Source organism: Rhinopithecus roxellana, chromosome 1 (assembly GCF_007565055.1).
Source record: "Rhinopithecus roxellana isolate Shanxi Qingling chromosome 1, ASM756505v1, whole genome shotgun sequence".
Taxonomy (NCBI): Eukaryota; Metazoa; Chordata; class Mammalia; order Primates; family Cercopithecidae; genus Rhinopithecus; species Rhinopithecus roxellana.
In genome coordinates this window covers 132,928,360-132,946,454 of record NC_044549.1, presented here as the reverse complement: position 1 = coordinate 132,946,454, position 18,095 = coordinate 132,928,360, and positions in this window count along the sequence as shown.

Genomic DNA, 18,095 nt, shown 5'->3' with positions numbered 1-18,095 from the left:
CAAGTGAGTTAGAAGTCATCTGCCTCTTTTCCGAATGGAATGGAAATCATTTCTCTCAGTAAATGTTTATAAATATGGCAATACCCATCACTGGAACCAAAAGGAAGTCAAAATGTAGTTTAAGAGTATGTGGATAATTCCAAAAGTGTATCTTAAAAAGAGAAAAACCCAACGCCCATTTTTTTTGCCTGCATGATGTCAAAAATCTAGATTTATTTCCTATCATAAAAATATATTACAGGCTAAGCACAGTGGCTCCCACCTGTAATCCCAGCACTTCGGGAGGCTCACCTGAGGTCAGGAATTCAAGACCAGCCTGACCAACATAGGGAAACCCCATCTCTACTAAAAACACAAAAAAATTAGCTGGCCATGGTGGCAGGCACCTGTAATTCCAGCTACTCGGGAGGCTGAGGCAAGGGAATCATGTGAACCTGGGAGGCAGAGGTTGCAGACCTCCTGAGAGCAGACCACTGCACTCCAGCCTGGGCATCAAAGTGAGACTCTGTTTCAATAAAACAAAACAAAAGAAAATAAAATAATATGTGTATATATATATATATATTACATAAATCATTTCAAAGGTAGCTTTAAATAAATACTTTTACATCTTACTAATATAAAATAATGTCCATACTAATGTGAGATGGTACTGGGGTGGCAACTGTTGATAGCTATTTTATTTGAGACAACTTGCAAATGTACTGTAAGAAACTTTATCAAATCCTCCTAAAGCAAGAAGGTGCTCTCCTGATACCTTTACTTTTGGTCAAGTTTCTATGAAATCAGTGTGTTCCAAACTTTAATGGGCATAAAACTACTCAGAAAGCTTGCTAAAAAGGCAAACTAAGGCATCACTTACAGAGGTTCTGATTCACGAGGTCTTAGAAGGGCCCAGAAGTCTGAATTTAAGCAACCCTTGTCATTTTGGTTCAGAATTTAGAACCATACACTTAGAAATGCTGTACATTCTTTATGGTAATTCAATTAAGGGAACAGGGAAAAGATTTACTTGATAGAATGTCTCCTTTCTCAGGAAGCATGAAAAATTGAAATGCTTGGGTCAAAGATACACTGTAGACTGTCCTACTGCATCAGTTTCATTAGTCCCATCACCATTCTCCCTACCACCACCATTTTGCATTTTTGAAGTCATTGATCCCTTACCCCCAATTCTCAAAGTAAGCATGGAATTGCTAATCAGTTTGAGCCCATCCTCATTGCCAGCATGGCCTATACTGGTCTATCAGAGTGAAATCTAGGACTTTTGTTTGGTTGGGAGAAAGATACTCTATCTCTCTTTTCCTGGCCAGGTATGGGAAAGAATGCAGTTTCAGTAACTGTTGGCAGCCATCTTGCAACCATGTGGGAAATCAGGCTTGAGATAAAACTGACACCATGAGGAAAAAGCAGAGCAAAGAGACAGACAGGGTCTTTAGGGGGATTGTTGAACTAGATAAAACCTCTACACTTCTCTGTTACTTAAGTTAATACATTCTCCCATTGTTTTGTTTAAGTTTTCTGTTTTTTGGAACATAAAAAGTCCTAACTGATACGGGCTGCTGTCTTAAATTTTATACACCCATTTTTCTTTCTTAGCTTTGATCTCTGTGTCTCCAAGATGTTATTTTGCTGCTTCCTCTCCAATACCCCTCTAAGCATTATGTAAGGGCAAGGTAAATGTCTAAGTTTTCACTATTCACTTACCCCTACCATACAATCGCTACAATGACCTTGCAATTCCTCTTCTTCACCTGCCACTTTCTCTTCTCACTGGAACTGAGCCATCAGATATACAAGTAGTTCTACCTCCTGGCAAAGAGAGCTGTTAAAGACCCTTTGATCGATTTAATGAAGTCCATATCTTTACAAGAAACTGCCTTTCCATAGGCTTGATGAACGTAGTAGCTCCCACTCAGAACCCTCTGGGCCCTTTTATTCTTGCTTCCCTAGGATTTTAGGTGCATTTCAAAAGCATTTAGATATTCTCCAGCATTTGGTTCTTTCATGAAATATCTTTTCATATATTGTCTAGTTGCAGTAGAAAGAGATGAAGATGCAGAGGAAATCACAGTGGACATCCAACAGAAGTCAGACAGCCCCTTGCAGGGACCTTAGGGACAGCTGAATAGATGAGGCCACCAAAGAAAACCTTGGGCTGCCAATCCATCTGTACAAGAAGTAGCAATTGTGGGACTCAGTGCTCTGAAGACAGAAAGCAGAAAAATCCACCCTTTTTCCCCCCTTCACTTAAGGAGATGAGAGCAAATTAAATTTAAAAGCCAATAGTAAATACTAAATCCAAGAAGTTTGCAAGGCAGAAGGAAACAAAAAATGTCCAATGAAATTTCAATTTTTTTCATGGCTTTGGGAATATAGGTAGAAGAATTTTTGCTAAAAACCCCCTTCTAATTACGTCATGGGCTAAATGGAATTGAATCAACTAAGGCCTATAGGATATTTTCATTAATCTCTTGTTTCCAAAGGAAAGACCAAGGAAATCAAGTGTTCATCTAAAGAAATGTTATCACCAAGCTTACTTGTTTGTCTGTTTATTTAGTTGTTGCTGTCTGATTTATCACTTATATAATGTTAACATTCTTTTAAAATGGGCAGATGGACCTCATTCAAGTTCTGACAGTAACTCTTTGTTACTGGTACAAATGGCTTCAGAGGTATTTAATTACCATTAGTAGTCATCCGTTTGCTCCTAGCTGGTGACATTTGGAATAGTAAGCAGGCAGCATTCTTTGTGTCCAGTGAGTTCATAGAAAGTTAAACCTACTTTTGACAACAGACTCAAGCTTAGTTACCATTAACCCCTCTTCAGTTACTGGATGATGTGTTTGAACAGTATGAATGATTAATGAAGGCTAAATAGCCCAGTTTCTATCTTAAAACCTTTTTGTCAACTGCTGGAGAGTTGAGTGACTGACAAGGTGAGTTCAGCTCAAGAAAGTATTTCTGCAATCCATTGCTTGCACTTTGAAAAAAATTAATTTGTCAGCTATTTATTTTCAAAAGAATTGGAAAAATTTAGAAACGCTCACCTTAATGCCTTTTCTTTTGCACGGACGAATACCAGAGACCACTATTTTTATCAGCTTGGCATCAGAAAGTGTACTTTGATTGCATGTCTAAACTAGGGGTGTGACTGATTTCTTTCAATGAAACCAAGAAAAAATGTTGTCAACTAGTCGCATCCCATTACAAAGCTTCTGAAAGTAGCCCCTGAATTTTCCTGCAGCAAATTCTAGGATAGTTCTTGGGTAAAGGCCAACCTATCATCCACTAAGCTGAGAAAACTACTTATGTCTGCAGCTTATTCGAGGTAGGTAGATGTGTAAAGATGTTCAGGACATTTGCTGTCTGATCTGTGAGGGGCATCCCTATAGTTAGCTCCTCCAGAGGTATCTTTTGCAAAAGAGATTACAGAAGAGTCCAGGCAAACTGGATGCTAAAAGAAAGCAGAGATTAAAAATTCATGCAGAGGACCAAAAAGGTGAACCTGACAGCTGACTCTAAGAAACAAAAGTACACAGGAGAAAAAAAAAATCCAAGCAGAATTTTTAAGGAAATAATACAGTCTGGGAACATAGTTTAAGCATATCTTTATATGCGTATCTTTAAACAAACTTCATAGGCATTGGCAGAGGTTTCTTTAACTGTGCCTTAAATTTCATCCTCTTCACTTTTATAATTTTACAGCATTTAGGGTATCACTTATGATATACTTGATCACTCAGATAGCCCAGAGCTTGAGATCCACAGCAAGTGACACAGATATGTTGATCCAACAACCTTCGGAAAAAAAAAAAAAAAAAAAACAACCAAACAAAATTGTTATGTCATGTTTGGTATCTATTTGGCAATTGCCTCTTTACCCATTTCCAAATAAAGTTCTTCATGGTATTTTTAATTAATTCTATACCAATTTTTGTAAATGTGCCTTTTCCATCATTTTTATCAATTATGTATTGTTATGGCCTAAGCATTTCCTCCCAAAGACAGGAAAGTGAAGTGAGACCTGAGACCTGAACTAGTGTTTCCCAAAGAGAATTCAGAGGCCCATCTCATTTATTTATTGATTCAACAAACATTTTATTGGGCATTTATTATGTGCCTGACAGTGTGCTAGGCACTGAGGATACAGAGATGTTTAATATCTATCCAGCCCTTGCCCACAAGGATCTCGCTGTCTATTTTAATAGACAAGTAAGGATAACAGCAATAGCTTATATATATTAATAATGCTTGACACAGCTCAGGGCATGCAGACAGTGTCCAGGAACAACACATTGTGAATGTGTGGTCAGTTAGAAGAGGATTTTGCAGAACCAGCAAATCATATGAATTCTGATGAAGGCATGATTAGCCTTCAATGTTAGGAATCTTCACCCTGGAGTGGATATGCAGCTGACTAAGACAGCTCATAAGACAAGCATGAAGCAAGGAATTTCCTGCATTAGTCCTCTTAAACCAGGTCCCACACAACAGCTAAAAGGGATGTCTAGATACTACCCAGAACTCATCTTGGTCTCCATAGACCCTTCTCGCCTAAGTCCCACCTTGTTCATAGTGTGTCCGGGGAAATAATAACCAAGCTCCTGTATGCAGCATATAGAACTGAACGCTTTCTTGTTTTATGCTTCTATGTTGAGGTAAGAGGAACAGATCATCTTACTTCTGGTTTCTTCCAGGAGCATTCAACCCAAGTGACCGGCCACATGGGCTGCTGGATGAAGTTCATTAAGTTTCAAGGTGGGATAGTAGTCAAGGAGTGGTAGCAAATGGTTTCAGACTTTTCCCTGGCAAGCACTAACGGGAGATGGAGGTAGCAGCAGGGTAAGGAACAGGACAAGCCAGGCCTAGAAAGTGTCAGGGAGGGTGTGTGGGCCACCCAGAAAGCAAAAAAGGCACACCCATTCCAGCACACCAATGGCCTCTAATTGGACAATTTCAATTTTGTCAGAGGCCTTTGTCTCAATGGCTTCTTCTATTAGAGGCTTCAACATTAGCTCTTAAAATAATGGATGACCTTACTGGCAGAAGAAATCCCATTAAAATCAGAGGAGCTTGAATTTAGATGCAAAAGTCTATCCAATACTATCAACGTTAGTTTGGGGCCGGATTATCAAAAGTAAAAATTTTTGGCAGGAACAAGCGAGTGGGTTAATAAGCAGAATACCACAGTACTCAGAAATCCTGCTGGTGGGGTGGGGGCAAGCCTAAGGAAAGAAGAGTTTCGCTGGTGAGTTGCAAAGAGAGAACTTGAGCTGAACAAAATGTTCACCTGTTCACAAACAGTGCCTGAAGTGAACGGACTCAGCAAACTTGTGTTCAACTCCTGTTTCTATCTCTTACTAGCTGTGTGACTTCCAAAAAATTATTTGTCCTTTCAAGGCCTCAGTTTCCGTATCTGCAATATGAGAAAAGGAAGAAAATATATGTCTCCTAGGGTAGTGAGAATTAACTGAGATAATCCATGTCAAGAGTGAGAACAGTACTTGGTATTATGTAAGTGTGATATAAGTGTTCAGAAAATAAGTGAATAATGTCACGAAACCTCAGAACATACCTGTGATATCAATACTGTTACCTCCAACTAATAGATGAGTAAACTGAAAGTGAGAAGTTCTAGATAAGTTACCTGTATTCATTTTCACACTGCTGATAAAGACATACACAAGACTGGGCAATTTACAAAAGAAAGAGGCTTAATGGACTTACAGTTCTACAGGGCTGGGGAGGCGTCACAATCATGGCAGAAGGCAAGGACCAAGTCATATCTTATGTGGATGGAGACAGGCAAAAAGAGAGAGAGATCAGATCTCGTAACCCCATCAGATCTCGTGAGGCTTATCACTATCGCGAGAACAGCAGGGGAAAGACTTGCAGGCATGATTCAATTACCTTCAACCGCGTCCCTCCCACAAGACGTGGAAATTGAAGATGAAATTTGGGTGAGAACACAGCCGAACCATATCCTTACCCAAGGTCACAGAGCGTAGGATGGCGAGTCAGGATTTGCACCCATATCTAAATGCTTGTGTAGTCTCTGTTCTTTCCCATTGATTCTATACTCTACTCCCTCGTTTTTTTAAGTTGGTCTTCTTGCTTTGTTTAAATGTAAGTGTGTTTGTATTTATATATAGTCTTATTTCCCAGAAGTGCTGTTTTGGTCCACAATGATAAGGATCTATAATGCTGGGAAACATTTCTAATTTCTTCCTGTGAACATGCCCAGAGCATCTCAGTAGCAGTGCCTGGGAGCACTCACTTCCTCAAAAGAGCTGCGATAACTTGGACCAGTCACCAATTATCAGGGACCCAAAAGACTGGATTTCAAAGAACCTGTTATAAATAATAATAACTTTATTTACTCTATGATCTAGGCAATGCACACAGACCATGGAACGTGCAGGCAGGAAAGGATGGCAAGACATGTTTCTGGCTTGGCCAATTTTTACGTCTTTCTGCAAGACTGGACTAATTCCAAAAGGCTCCCACCTCCTGTGAGAAGAACTAAAGGACCAGAGAGAATACATTCATCAAAACCTACTCAAAACAAAGGGCTGCCTCTGCTCTAAGTCCCTTAAGCTTCTCAGAGGAAAGGTGTCATTACAGGTGAAACATACAGTTGGTACTAAGCCTTTGGCCTAGCACAATCACTGTAAGCAGGCTCATCACTTTCCTGTTCCACTGGCCTTTGCTGTTTTCTTGGAAATACTTGTTTCATCACATGCCTTGGACAATTTCAACTTGCCTATAGACTCTCTTAGGCAACAGTATCTTGTTTTATTTTTAACTGAATCTCAGTTTTGTTGAAAGTACATGAAATTTGTATCTGGGAAGATGTTTGGGGCTGCAAAACTAAAAATAGCCTAAGCAAAAAGGAAAATGTATTATTTTGTATAATGAAAACACCGGAGCCTGGGAAGTCTTAGGTGAGTGAATTCAGCGATTCAGTAGCACCATTGTAGATCGAGGTGCATTCATCTTTTCTCTCTGTTAATGTCGGTAGGTCAGTTATATCCCTCTTGATTGCAGGTGACAACAGTATCCAAAGGCCAAAGAGTATCTCTCTTCTTTGGATCCATTTTTAAGGACAAGAAGAATCTTCCCAGAAACCCCCAGAGCAGACTGTCCCTCAAGTTTCGTTAGACAGGTTTGGGTCATTGTCCACCAATCTCTGACCAGAGGTCAGTAGACTACTCAAGATCCACTTCCTGGGGCTGCCAAGAAGCCCAGGATTCACTGAAGCACAAAGGTGCCCAATGTCTTTATTCTGTGAACAAAGAAGACTGGCAATGGGCCTTGGGTAGGAAACAACAATGTCTACCCTAATATATGTAGTCTCATAGATCTGGGTTTGAATTCAAGCTCAACATTTATAAACTTAGACAATTTCACCTCTTGAAACTTTAGTGCACTCACATATAAAATAGTACACTCACATCTACCATAAGGTTGGTTGGTGAGGATTAAACAAGGCAATATTTGTTAAAGGTACAGCACAGAGCTTGGCACATAATTGTTACCTAATACCTAATGGTTTCTCCTCTTTCCTTTTTGCCTCCCTTTTGGAAAGCTTTCAGCATATATGTGTCCATTAGAAACAGAGGACTTTCTCTTTTTCTCTTCGTGTTTATGTAGTCTATTACTCATTCTCCTGCCTTTTCTTGTGATTTCTGGTCTTGCAACACTATTAGTGGTGCTTTTTAAAATGTGATTATTTCTTGTTGTTAATACTGCTATTGGAATAATTTATAAATGTGTAACATAAAATGATACTTGCCCAAAGTTCACGTCTGGCATTGTATTTGACCCTGATAATGTGGTCAATTGGGGATGCTCCAATTAAAGGTAATGAACTGATTTATTTCATTGTAATTTGTTATGTTTCATAAGTGAGAGCCTTCCTTGCACTTTGTCCAGTGAGTATACCCATATATTAGTCTTGATCAATTGCCAGCAAGCATTTAACGAGTGCCTTTGTTGATATGACTTAGGATGTTTCTTTGCTCTATGTACCACTTGCAGAGAAACTTAAGAAAGGAAAATTCATATATGTTGTTATTAAATAAGCTCTCTGCTGCCCTAAGAAAGAGACAAGTATTTTGTTTGCATAGCAGAACACAAAAAGGGCTAATAAGGATACATTGGTTCAGATTGTTATTAAACGACAAATCTATTTTTAAAAATTGAAGATTATCTTTAACATGTATGAGTTGTAACTGCACCTAAGTAAATTCTAGATAAAATATTTATTCTGCATTACAGCAGAAATGATGGTCTCTTTTTAATTTTACTTAGAGTTTCCAAAGATTTTAAAAAATACATATCCAAAGAGAAAATGCATCCGTTCTTCACCAGTCAATCTTCTATTAAGCACCCGGCAACCCTATATTAGGTGAAGTAAAGGACGCAAAAGTCAAGGAAGACCTGGTCCTGGCAGTCCAGTGAAAGAGAGAAGACACATCCAATCAGCTCGTGCAATGCAGGACTTCATGTGGAGTGTGAGGAGAACTGGAGTGGCTTCTAATATTGTCACAACTGGTTGGTGGCCCTGGGCAAACTATCTATCTTTCATGGGCTTCATTTGCAACATGAGTGATTTGAACTACAGAATGTCTAACAGCGGTCAAATTCTAAAATTTTAGCATTCTTGAGTATTCCAAAAATCACTAATATCTGGAGTAGTCAGCAAAGATTTGCAGGATGAGCTAGACTTGAGGTGGGCTTTGAAAAACAGAAGGAGGGAATGTGTTAAGGAAATTTGAGAGAAGGAAAGAAGAACACAGAGCTGCGGGAATTAAAAGTAACAAGTAATGACTCTGAGTCAGGAGTGTCACACCTGCCAATGTGAGAAAATGTCTTGGGCAATTGCCTTAGGAAATCCAGTTGGACAATAAGCATGGAGCAAAATAGGAGGCTCTTGAAATCTAGGCTGAATGTATTAGCCTTGCTGGTGTTCATATATAGGTGGTTTCTACCTTTTATCTCCTCTTATTAAATCCATTTTATCTTCCTCCACTCTTTCTCTTCCACTTCTTTTTCTTCCTTATCCTTTTTTTCTTCTTTTGTTTCTTCTTCATGTTCTCTTTCTTCTCATGACTATTGTAGTAGTGTTTATAATTTACAAGCACTGTTACTTACATGATATTTTTAAATCAAAAAATAATGCATGCCATTCACAGACTCCTCAGAATTCAGACTCTGGAGCTGGAAAATCTGGGTTTGAGTTCCTGGTTATACCGCTTACCGACTGTGTGAGCTTTGACAAGTTTCCTAAGTGGCTGTGGTTCAATATCCTCCAGCAGATGAAGATAATGATACTCACTTTCTAAATTTTGTAAGAATTAAATGACCACCCAAAGGACTTGGGACAGTGCACAGTAAATGGTAGGTCCTATGTGTGTTTTCTATTATTTGGAAAATACCTATAGGATCATTTTCTGTCCTGTCCATATGGGTCACAATATGCATGTTTTTCTAGGTTTTTGTGTCCAGCATCTACAGTATGTGAACTATTGACAACTTTCACATAAGAGAACTGGAACTCCATCTGAGTGAATTATTTAAATATGCTAACTAAAATTTCAAGAGCATTTAAAAACCTTCTGAGCAAGGCCATGTCCTGAAGTTGCAGCCATTTTAATTCGTTTCACCTTCTCTGCCCCATGATCCAGAAATCTCTAATTGCACCGTTGCAACCTCCTGCTCCCTGTCACAGATCTGACTTTACCTGCTACTATTTAAATTTTATGAATCATGCTCCCTCTGTGTGAACTCCTCAAACCTCTGAAACTACATGAATAATTATCGAGATGAAATTGTTAACCATTTAAAAAAGATGTTGTAAAAAGACTTGTTTTCTCTATGAACCGTTTTTTTTTTTTTTTTTTTTTTTTTTTTTTTTTTTCTGGTTGTCTCCAATTTGCAGCCATTAGCATGAAGAAAAATGTCAGCTATTCCTCCAACGAAGAGAGAAGGAGATTCTTAGAATCAAGAAGCTTGACATTCTATAAGCAAATACTCCCTCTTTCAAAAAAGGCAGTAGGAGTGTGCCATGGCAACCTCTTCCAGGGAATAACTTTAAGGTTTGGCTTAGTGCTCTCCTCCATATATTGACTTCAGTGGGAGCACCTGGCATGAATGTCAGTGAGAAGACAGCTAGGGCAGGGAGTCCCCCAGTAACACAGTGAGGCCATTTCTCAATGGAAAAGCATATTCTTGTAATGAGCTGTTTATTTGAATATTGTTTTGTTTTTAAAGATTGTACATTTGAATTTATGCCTTTGTTTTGGAAATACCTCAAGTAGAAGTGTCAAAATGGAAAGAACTAGTTTCCTTTGCCTCATAAAGAATTAAATAGACCTAGGAATTCACCTGAATTTCAGATTTGTTTTCAGATGTGACATGTTATTGGAAACATCTGAAATGAACGCTCCTTCATCATTCTTAGATTTGATGATTTGAAAATCTCATTTTCAAATGCACTTTTCTTATTTCCTCATGTTACATGCTTAGTAACACTTCCATTTGTCTATTTTTGGCAGAATGATGCAGGATCTATTTGCCAGAACAATTTTTTTGAAGACCTAGGCTCTCATCATTTCAAGACAAGGGGTCCCTGGATCAAAATAGAACCAAAAGTTGCATTTGGCATCAATCAACCTTGTCAGCAGAGGCCAGGGATTATCAGCAGAGACCAGCGCTTTTATCAAGACACAGAGCACAAGAAAATCCTATAATCTAAATTTGCAACGTTTATGACCTAGAAAGCAGCCCCAGGTAGGCAAAAACAACTGACCTTTTTCTATTCCTCCAAAACACCTGCTTGATACTGTCTTATCTCCCACAACACTTCTCCACAGTGGTAATTTTGAAATGTTTATGCTTAAGTCGTATCTTCCAAATTAGCCTCTAAGTTACTTTAGGGCAAGAGCCATGTCTTTCTGTGTCCTGCCCAGTGTGAGGACTGGGTCCTCAGGAAATACCTATTGAGTGAACTTGGATCTTTTCACATCCTTTCAATTCTGTCAACCCACATAAGACTGGCTAACAGCAAAGCTGTAGGGGAACCTAGCCTACGTTCTTTAATCCAGAATCCCTGAATACAGCTAGCATGGTTCAAGATTAATAGGTACACTGGACAGTTCTTTGGAGCCCCATGATATTATTGGAATGCTTTTACTTTGAGATCTTGACTTCCTAGTGTTAACAGAGCTTAGGTGGTAACCTAAAATCCCTGGAAAGATATCCCTCTGGAAAAATGAGTAAATGACAACCAATCAACCTTGCAACATCTCTGGATAATTGGTATCTACTCCGTCTAATTATGCCTATGAAAGGTAAGTTGTCTTTCTTACATTTCTGACATGTGGCCTGAGGTACCTCAAGTAAGAGTAGTTACCCACTGGCTGGTCAACTGTGCAGATATAGAAAATATATTTGACGATATTTCAGTGAGGCAATAAAAGACACTATTTAATTTCAAACTTTTTATTAATTATGTCTTATCGGTCCCTTTCTCCAGAGTATACCAATATGATTCTTCAGTTCAGTTCAGACATCCTAACTTTCCATTTTACAGTAAATGGGACATTTTAATATGGAAGCTTTTGGAAATAATTAGAATTCACATTTTTTTTTTGTAATCAGAATTTCAAAATTACAGTATATAATTACAATGTACTATAAGAAATTGTCAAGTGGATAACCTTGTTGCACTGAAATGTTTTTGCTGTAAACAAGTCTATCCTTTAATGGAATATTTGTCAGTGCATGTATCAAAGAAGCACTCTCAAGGCATGTGCTTAGAAGTTAGGAAATAATTATATTTCCAAACATAATCTTTTCTAATCATCCCATTTTGTTTTACTTAAAAATAACCTGTGGGTTTCTAAGACAGGCACAATTATCTTTGATCTCAGCTCCAAGGTACCATCCTTCCAGAAAATGATTTGGGGCGGGGGGAAACAAATAAACTCAGAGGTCAACTTTTATTTTTCTTTCCCTGAAAATCCTCACTCTAATTGCAAATAAATATGCTAGCAAGGAACTGCCTAAGTTTAGCTGCTAGGTTTTTAAAGCAAGATAAGCTGGAAAGCACTGAATTTATAGTAATATTTAACAACTCATCCGTGCAGTATTAATACATAGTGATTTTCAGTGGTACATAGACAAGGCTAATTTCAATTCAACAAATTTCTATTGAGCACCTAAGATACGCCAAGGACTCTGCTAAGTTTTGGGGGCACCAGGGTGAAGATGATAAAGTTCTTGACTTACAAAGCTTAGTTTCTGGGGAAGACAAAAAGTAAATAAGCACCTTCAATAAGTTATGCTCAAATTGGCACGAGAACATGGAAGAGGTGGGGAGGTGAGTTCTTAGTGGAGGCTTCTGCCATGTACAATGCCTGGGCTGACCTGTGCAGAAGTGTTTTTGTAGGTGGGAAAGGTGATAGAGACAAAGTGAACAACACAGACAGTCAGTCTGGTGGTTTAGGGAAACAGCCTGGTGTTTTGGCAATGAAATCTCTTGGATTGGGGTAAGGTAGGGAAAAAGGCCAGCACATGCCTGGCCCCTGTCAGGTGCCACAGAAAAGTAGGAATTTTTCTCGTTCCAAATAAGAACTAGTCCCAGGCCAGCCTCTGGTCTTCCAGAAAGGTACAATCCATAGGGCCAGTCTCAAACTACACTGTTGAATGTTCCTTGAGAGCACTTTTGTACTGATTTCTGTAGCACTCAGAATGCCTCGTATAAAAATCCCCAGACTGTGCTGGAAACTGTGGGCCTTTCTTGCCACCATTCTCTTTATTAAGGAAAGATTATCAAATGATTACCTGCCACATTTCAGTTACTACAGAGACAAATGATAAATGATCAGACCCTGGTCTTAAGGAATCTACAATCAAGCATTTATCCTTGGTCCCATCTCCTCAGGACTCAGGGCAAACTCCAAGGTGGCAAGTAGCCAGGATGACAAACAAAGCCACACTGTGTTGAGAGAAGACTATCTGCTTAGCCCTCCTTCCCTTTCCAGCAATATGTGTATATGTATATAAAGAGAGTGTGTGTATGTGTGTATGTCCATGGTCTTCCTGAAGATACTGCCTTTGTCTTCAGTCTAATCAAAAGAAATACAACTTTCAAATTATTTATAAATGTTTTCATATTAGCTTCTTTAGGAGCTTTGAGAGTGTTTTAATACTTAAAAATTTTTTAACATTGGTTCCTTTTATGCTAAGATATGGAAGACAGATGTAAAAAATATATAAGCTCTTCAAAAAATGAAGAATGTTTTTCCATAGGCATTTTATATTAGCTGAAAGGGGAGAATGGCATAGGCATGAGACAGTGGGGGATATATTTGGTTCATAAGAATTGGCGTAACTAATTAACAATTACTGAGTGTCTTTTAGGTTCAGGGTGCTGGGGCTACAAAGGATTTTGGTGGGTGGTACCTGCCTTCATGAGCCTGGCCATCACCCTGAGGAGGTAGATAAGCATCAGGGCAGGAGCATGGGAGACTAGATGGAGAAGCAAAAGCACAGAGCCGGGGTAATGTAGGAAGGCTTAGATGACAAGAGGTTTTCGCATCTAGAACACTGAGCAGCAATAACAGGCATGAGAGACATAGGGGGATTCATAGGATACTATGTCCCCAAGAATCAGCCCTATCTGCCCTTTTGGCTACAGTGGGAAACCCTAGACCTTTGAGAAACCATTATGGCTTGTTAGGCTTCAGGATGGAGAAATTCTGCCTGCTCTGGCAAGAGAGGCTCCTGACTCGCACTCCTAGTGGGCAGCTCCTGAAGGAGAGGTTGTCACCTGGAGCAAGGGTGGTGAGGTAGGCTGTTAAAGCTTCCAGTATTTGGAAGTCTGGTCTCTGGGCCATGATGACCTCTCTGGACTCAACTCAGATTTTGCAAATTCATGGTAGCTAATGTTAGGGTGACCATATAATTTATTGTCTAAACTAGGAGACTTCTGAAAGAGAAAGAGGGCATCATTAATAACTGGGCACAAACAACAGATTTAAATGAGGACTCTCCTGGCTTGAGATGTAGAGTCTCCCTAGCTGTTAACCATCAATACCTCCTAACGCATGGCCATGCATGATGCCTGCTGGTGTTTTAGCATAGTTCCATCACACACACCTTAATAATCAGAAGAAACAGTGGAATTTAAGGCAATGATCAGTTAATCCTGAGAGAGGGAAGCCAGGTTTCGCAACTAGAGAGAACCCAGAGTGTTACTAATAAAATAATCCAAAATATTATAAAATAATTAACCATACTTAAGTAAATAAATTCCAGCTGTAATTCATTCCAGAGCACAACACACAGAACTGCCCATGTAAGAAGCAGTTCAACAATGAGAACATATGGACACAGGGAAGGGAACATCACACACTGGGGCCTCTCAGTGGGTGGAGGTCAAGGGGAGGGAGAGCCTTAAGACAAATACCTAATGCATATGGAGCTTAAAACCTAGATGACGGGTTGATGGGTGCAGCAAACCACTATGGCACATGTATACTTATGTAACAAACCTGCACATTCTGCACATGTATCCCAGAACCTAAAGTAAAATAAAAGAAGCAGCAGCAGTTCAACTGCAAGTCACACTTGCATGGGGTATGCTCTCTTAATGTTAGCCTGGGGCTCCTATAGGATACCTGCTCTGTTTTCTCTGTCCTCTGGGTTTCCTCTGCAGGTCTTTCCTGGATGCCCCAGTTTGTTTATCCAGATGATCACTGCCTGTATCTTTTTGGGGGTCCCCAATGCATAAAATTTACATTAGCTTATGAATCAGGTGAGATAATCCCAAACATATTCTTCAAATGCAGTTAAAAATCTTTCTAGCCATTTATTTTAATCTGATATAAAAATCAATGAACAGATTGGAATTTAATATGATTTATAAATTATTGGGAAGTGGGAAAAAAAGACTCTTTCCTTGGGGACACCGATTTGTGAAGGCAGTGTTTGCTTTGGGGACCAAGTTTAAGCATTAAAAATTTAAACCTTGCAATCATAGGGCCCCTTTTGTTTGAAAGATGACCTAGTGTAATAGAAAAACCTAGATTTTGAAGCCTGACAGATTTAAGTTTAACCTAACTATGTGACCTTGAGAATATTTCTAAACTTCTCTGAGTTTCTATTTCCTCATTTATAAGCAGGCATAATAATCCTCACCTTTCAGAGTTGTAAAATTCCGAGATCATGTGCACAAAGAGTTGAACACATTATAACCACTCAATATGTCGTAGCTGTTTTATTATCAAGGTGACCAAAAACATTCTGGGACAAGAGGGGTGATATTCTTTACCTATGAATTTTATAAACACTCCCAAAAAGGTTCTTAGAGAAAAATCTGACTTGAGAGCACAAGATTTAAATTTATGACGTTACTTCAATTGCAAAAGTTTGTTCAGATGACCTAATCAGAGGATTAATGAACCATCTTGACTGTGATGTGGATTACCATGACCTTCCTCTTGTTTTGGAGTTGGACACGTGGTGCTACCCAACTGAATGAAAATAAGGAATATTTTTAAACGCACTGTGCCATGTCACTTCCTGCATGGTAGAACCCATTCACAGACAAGGCAGATACAATGAGGACTGTTAGGAAAATAGAGGAATGAAAGGCACATATTGTTCCCCTGAGTCCATGGCAGCCACTGAATAATGGCGTTTTCTTATGGGTAAAAACAGGTTTGCTTTCAGAGCATTTCTCTGTATTTTCCTTGGATCCAGGACTTGTCAGCGAGCACACAGAAAAACCCAAGGATAAGACTCAATCAGCAATAACTCAACACTCATAGGAAGGATGGTTTTCAAAGACAAGTAGGAAGCTGTTTGTAATTTGAGCTTCTAAAACCACTTAGGGAAGTTCACCAAGTTTGAGAAAAACATGAGTATCTCCCTTTGTGACCAGGTTGCATAATACTATGGAGGGCCCCACCAGGCGAGTGCCTCATTTGTGTTACCCTATGTTTGCTCCTTATGTTTAGGATTCAGCAAGGTTTCAGTGAAAAGGACCCTGGAGAAGGTTTGTAGTTTATGGCATTAGTACTTACAAAGGAGGTGTTTACACTTGTAAAATGATTTCAGAACAACCCTCTAATCTTCCACAAAACTCACCCCTGAGAGTTTAGTCCCTCCCAACTCTGAAGAGGGTCAAGGCCTTTCACTTGATAAGTAATAAAGTTTATTGTCACACATCCTGGCTTATTACAATTTAAATTATATCAAATTTTATATGCATATTAAAAGTCAGCATAGGCTTTTAATCATCAGCATTTTTGCTTCATAACAACCTTAGAAAGAGATAGGTGGGTAGAAAAATATTCTTGTTATTATTATTATATCAAATTAGTATTTTAAATTATTTAGATTAGCTCTTTTGACAGGGCAGTAGAACTGGAGTTGGAGGGCACATACAGAAAAGAATCAACGTTACACATAAATACATCCTTCCATCCTCCAACTCAGCAACTATACTTCTGGGAAGGTACGCTCCGTGAGTAGTTACCCAGATGGATAAAGATATGCATACGGTGATACCCACTACTGCAGTGTTTGGGATAACAAAAAGCTAGAAACAAATGGAATAGTATGGAGTAGTTAAAAAGAATAAGGAAATAGTAAGGAATAAAAGAATAAGGAATAGTATGGAGTAGTTAAAAAGAATAAGGAAACTGTAGGCTACTATGTAAAAATATCAATAATAAATTGCGTATCAGCATGTATAACATGACCTCATTTGTGATGATAAAAATGAGGAGCTAGCTAGATAAACAGATATTTACATATACTTACAGAATTTTCAGAAACATGCTCTACAGTTATTCAGGCCTAGAAGTTTGGAACCAGAGTGGAAAGATGGACTTATACTTTTCATCATGGATATATGGGTAAGCGTTTCTGAAATTTTTACAAATGGCAAAAATTTTGCTTTTTAAAAAATTTATAAGAGGCTAACTTTTAAGTGTGTATGAAGTTTTACATGGAAGGAAAAAGAAGAAGGAAAAATAGTCATGAAGCTTACTATATATGCCTGACACCCAACTCTCCATCTGACATCTCATCTAAACTTTATGACAACTCCATAAGGTAAGACTTACCTTTGTTTGTGAATGAAAAGTGAAAGTCCCAAGAAGCTGATTCATTACCCTCATTACCCTCACAAGCAACAAATGGCTTCAACCCAATTTACTGAGACCCCAGAATCCCCATGTATGCATTTCCGGAGGCCATACTAATATAATTGTGTCTAAAGGTCATGAGAGTAACACCGAGCAAAAGAACAAATACTCTAACTTCTGTTAGAACCTGAAGCATAAAAACTTGTTCCACAACGTCAGCCCTGTGACTGTGTAAGGTGATCACCAATGGTAGCAACTAGTAGCTCCGGAATGGACACTTGTCCTCATTGATAGCTCTGTAAATATGCTCGTAGAGTCGTTGCACCAAAAATAAATTAGAAGCAAATCAGAATGGAGCTGACTCAAAGAACAAAGTGGGCGAGAGAGATTAAACAGGCAGCAGTGAGCACTGGCTTTGCCAGGTTTCAAAAATCTCTTGTTCCACTCAGGATTCTGAAATGAAAGCAAATTTCTTTTTTCTTTCAAAGTAAAATGGTAAAATGGAAAACTAATTTAATGTTGCCCTCAAAATAAAATAAAAGTTACCTGTTTATAGAAATGTTTTGCCTTTCCAAGGTTAAGAAATAATGGAATAAGATCCTATGAAATTATTCATTTCTCTGTGATTTTTTTTCTCTTTGTTCTTCTACAGTTCAAAAAGATTACTGACTTGCAAGTGACTCCTCATGCTAATATGCACAATATTTATACATCTCTAAGTAATACCCACTTGCCCAGGACCATTCCACACAGAAAAAAAATAGAATTTTATGTATCATTAAGCAGTTTCCAAGATGTCAGCAATTTCATGCAAAGCATCAGTGTAATGACTAGTAGTTCTACTTGCTAAATAGCAGAGTGTTTGGAAATTTTTTAACTGCTGCACTGGATACACCTGGACTCCCTGAATAAGCTAAACTCTCCCTCCCC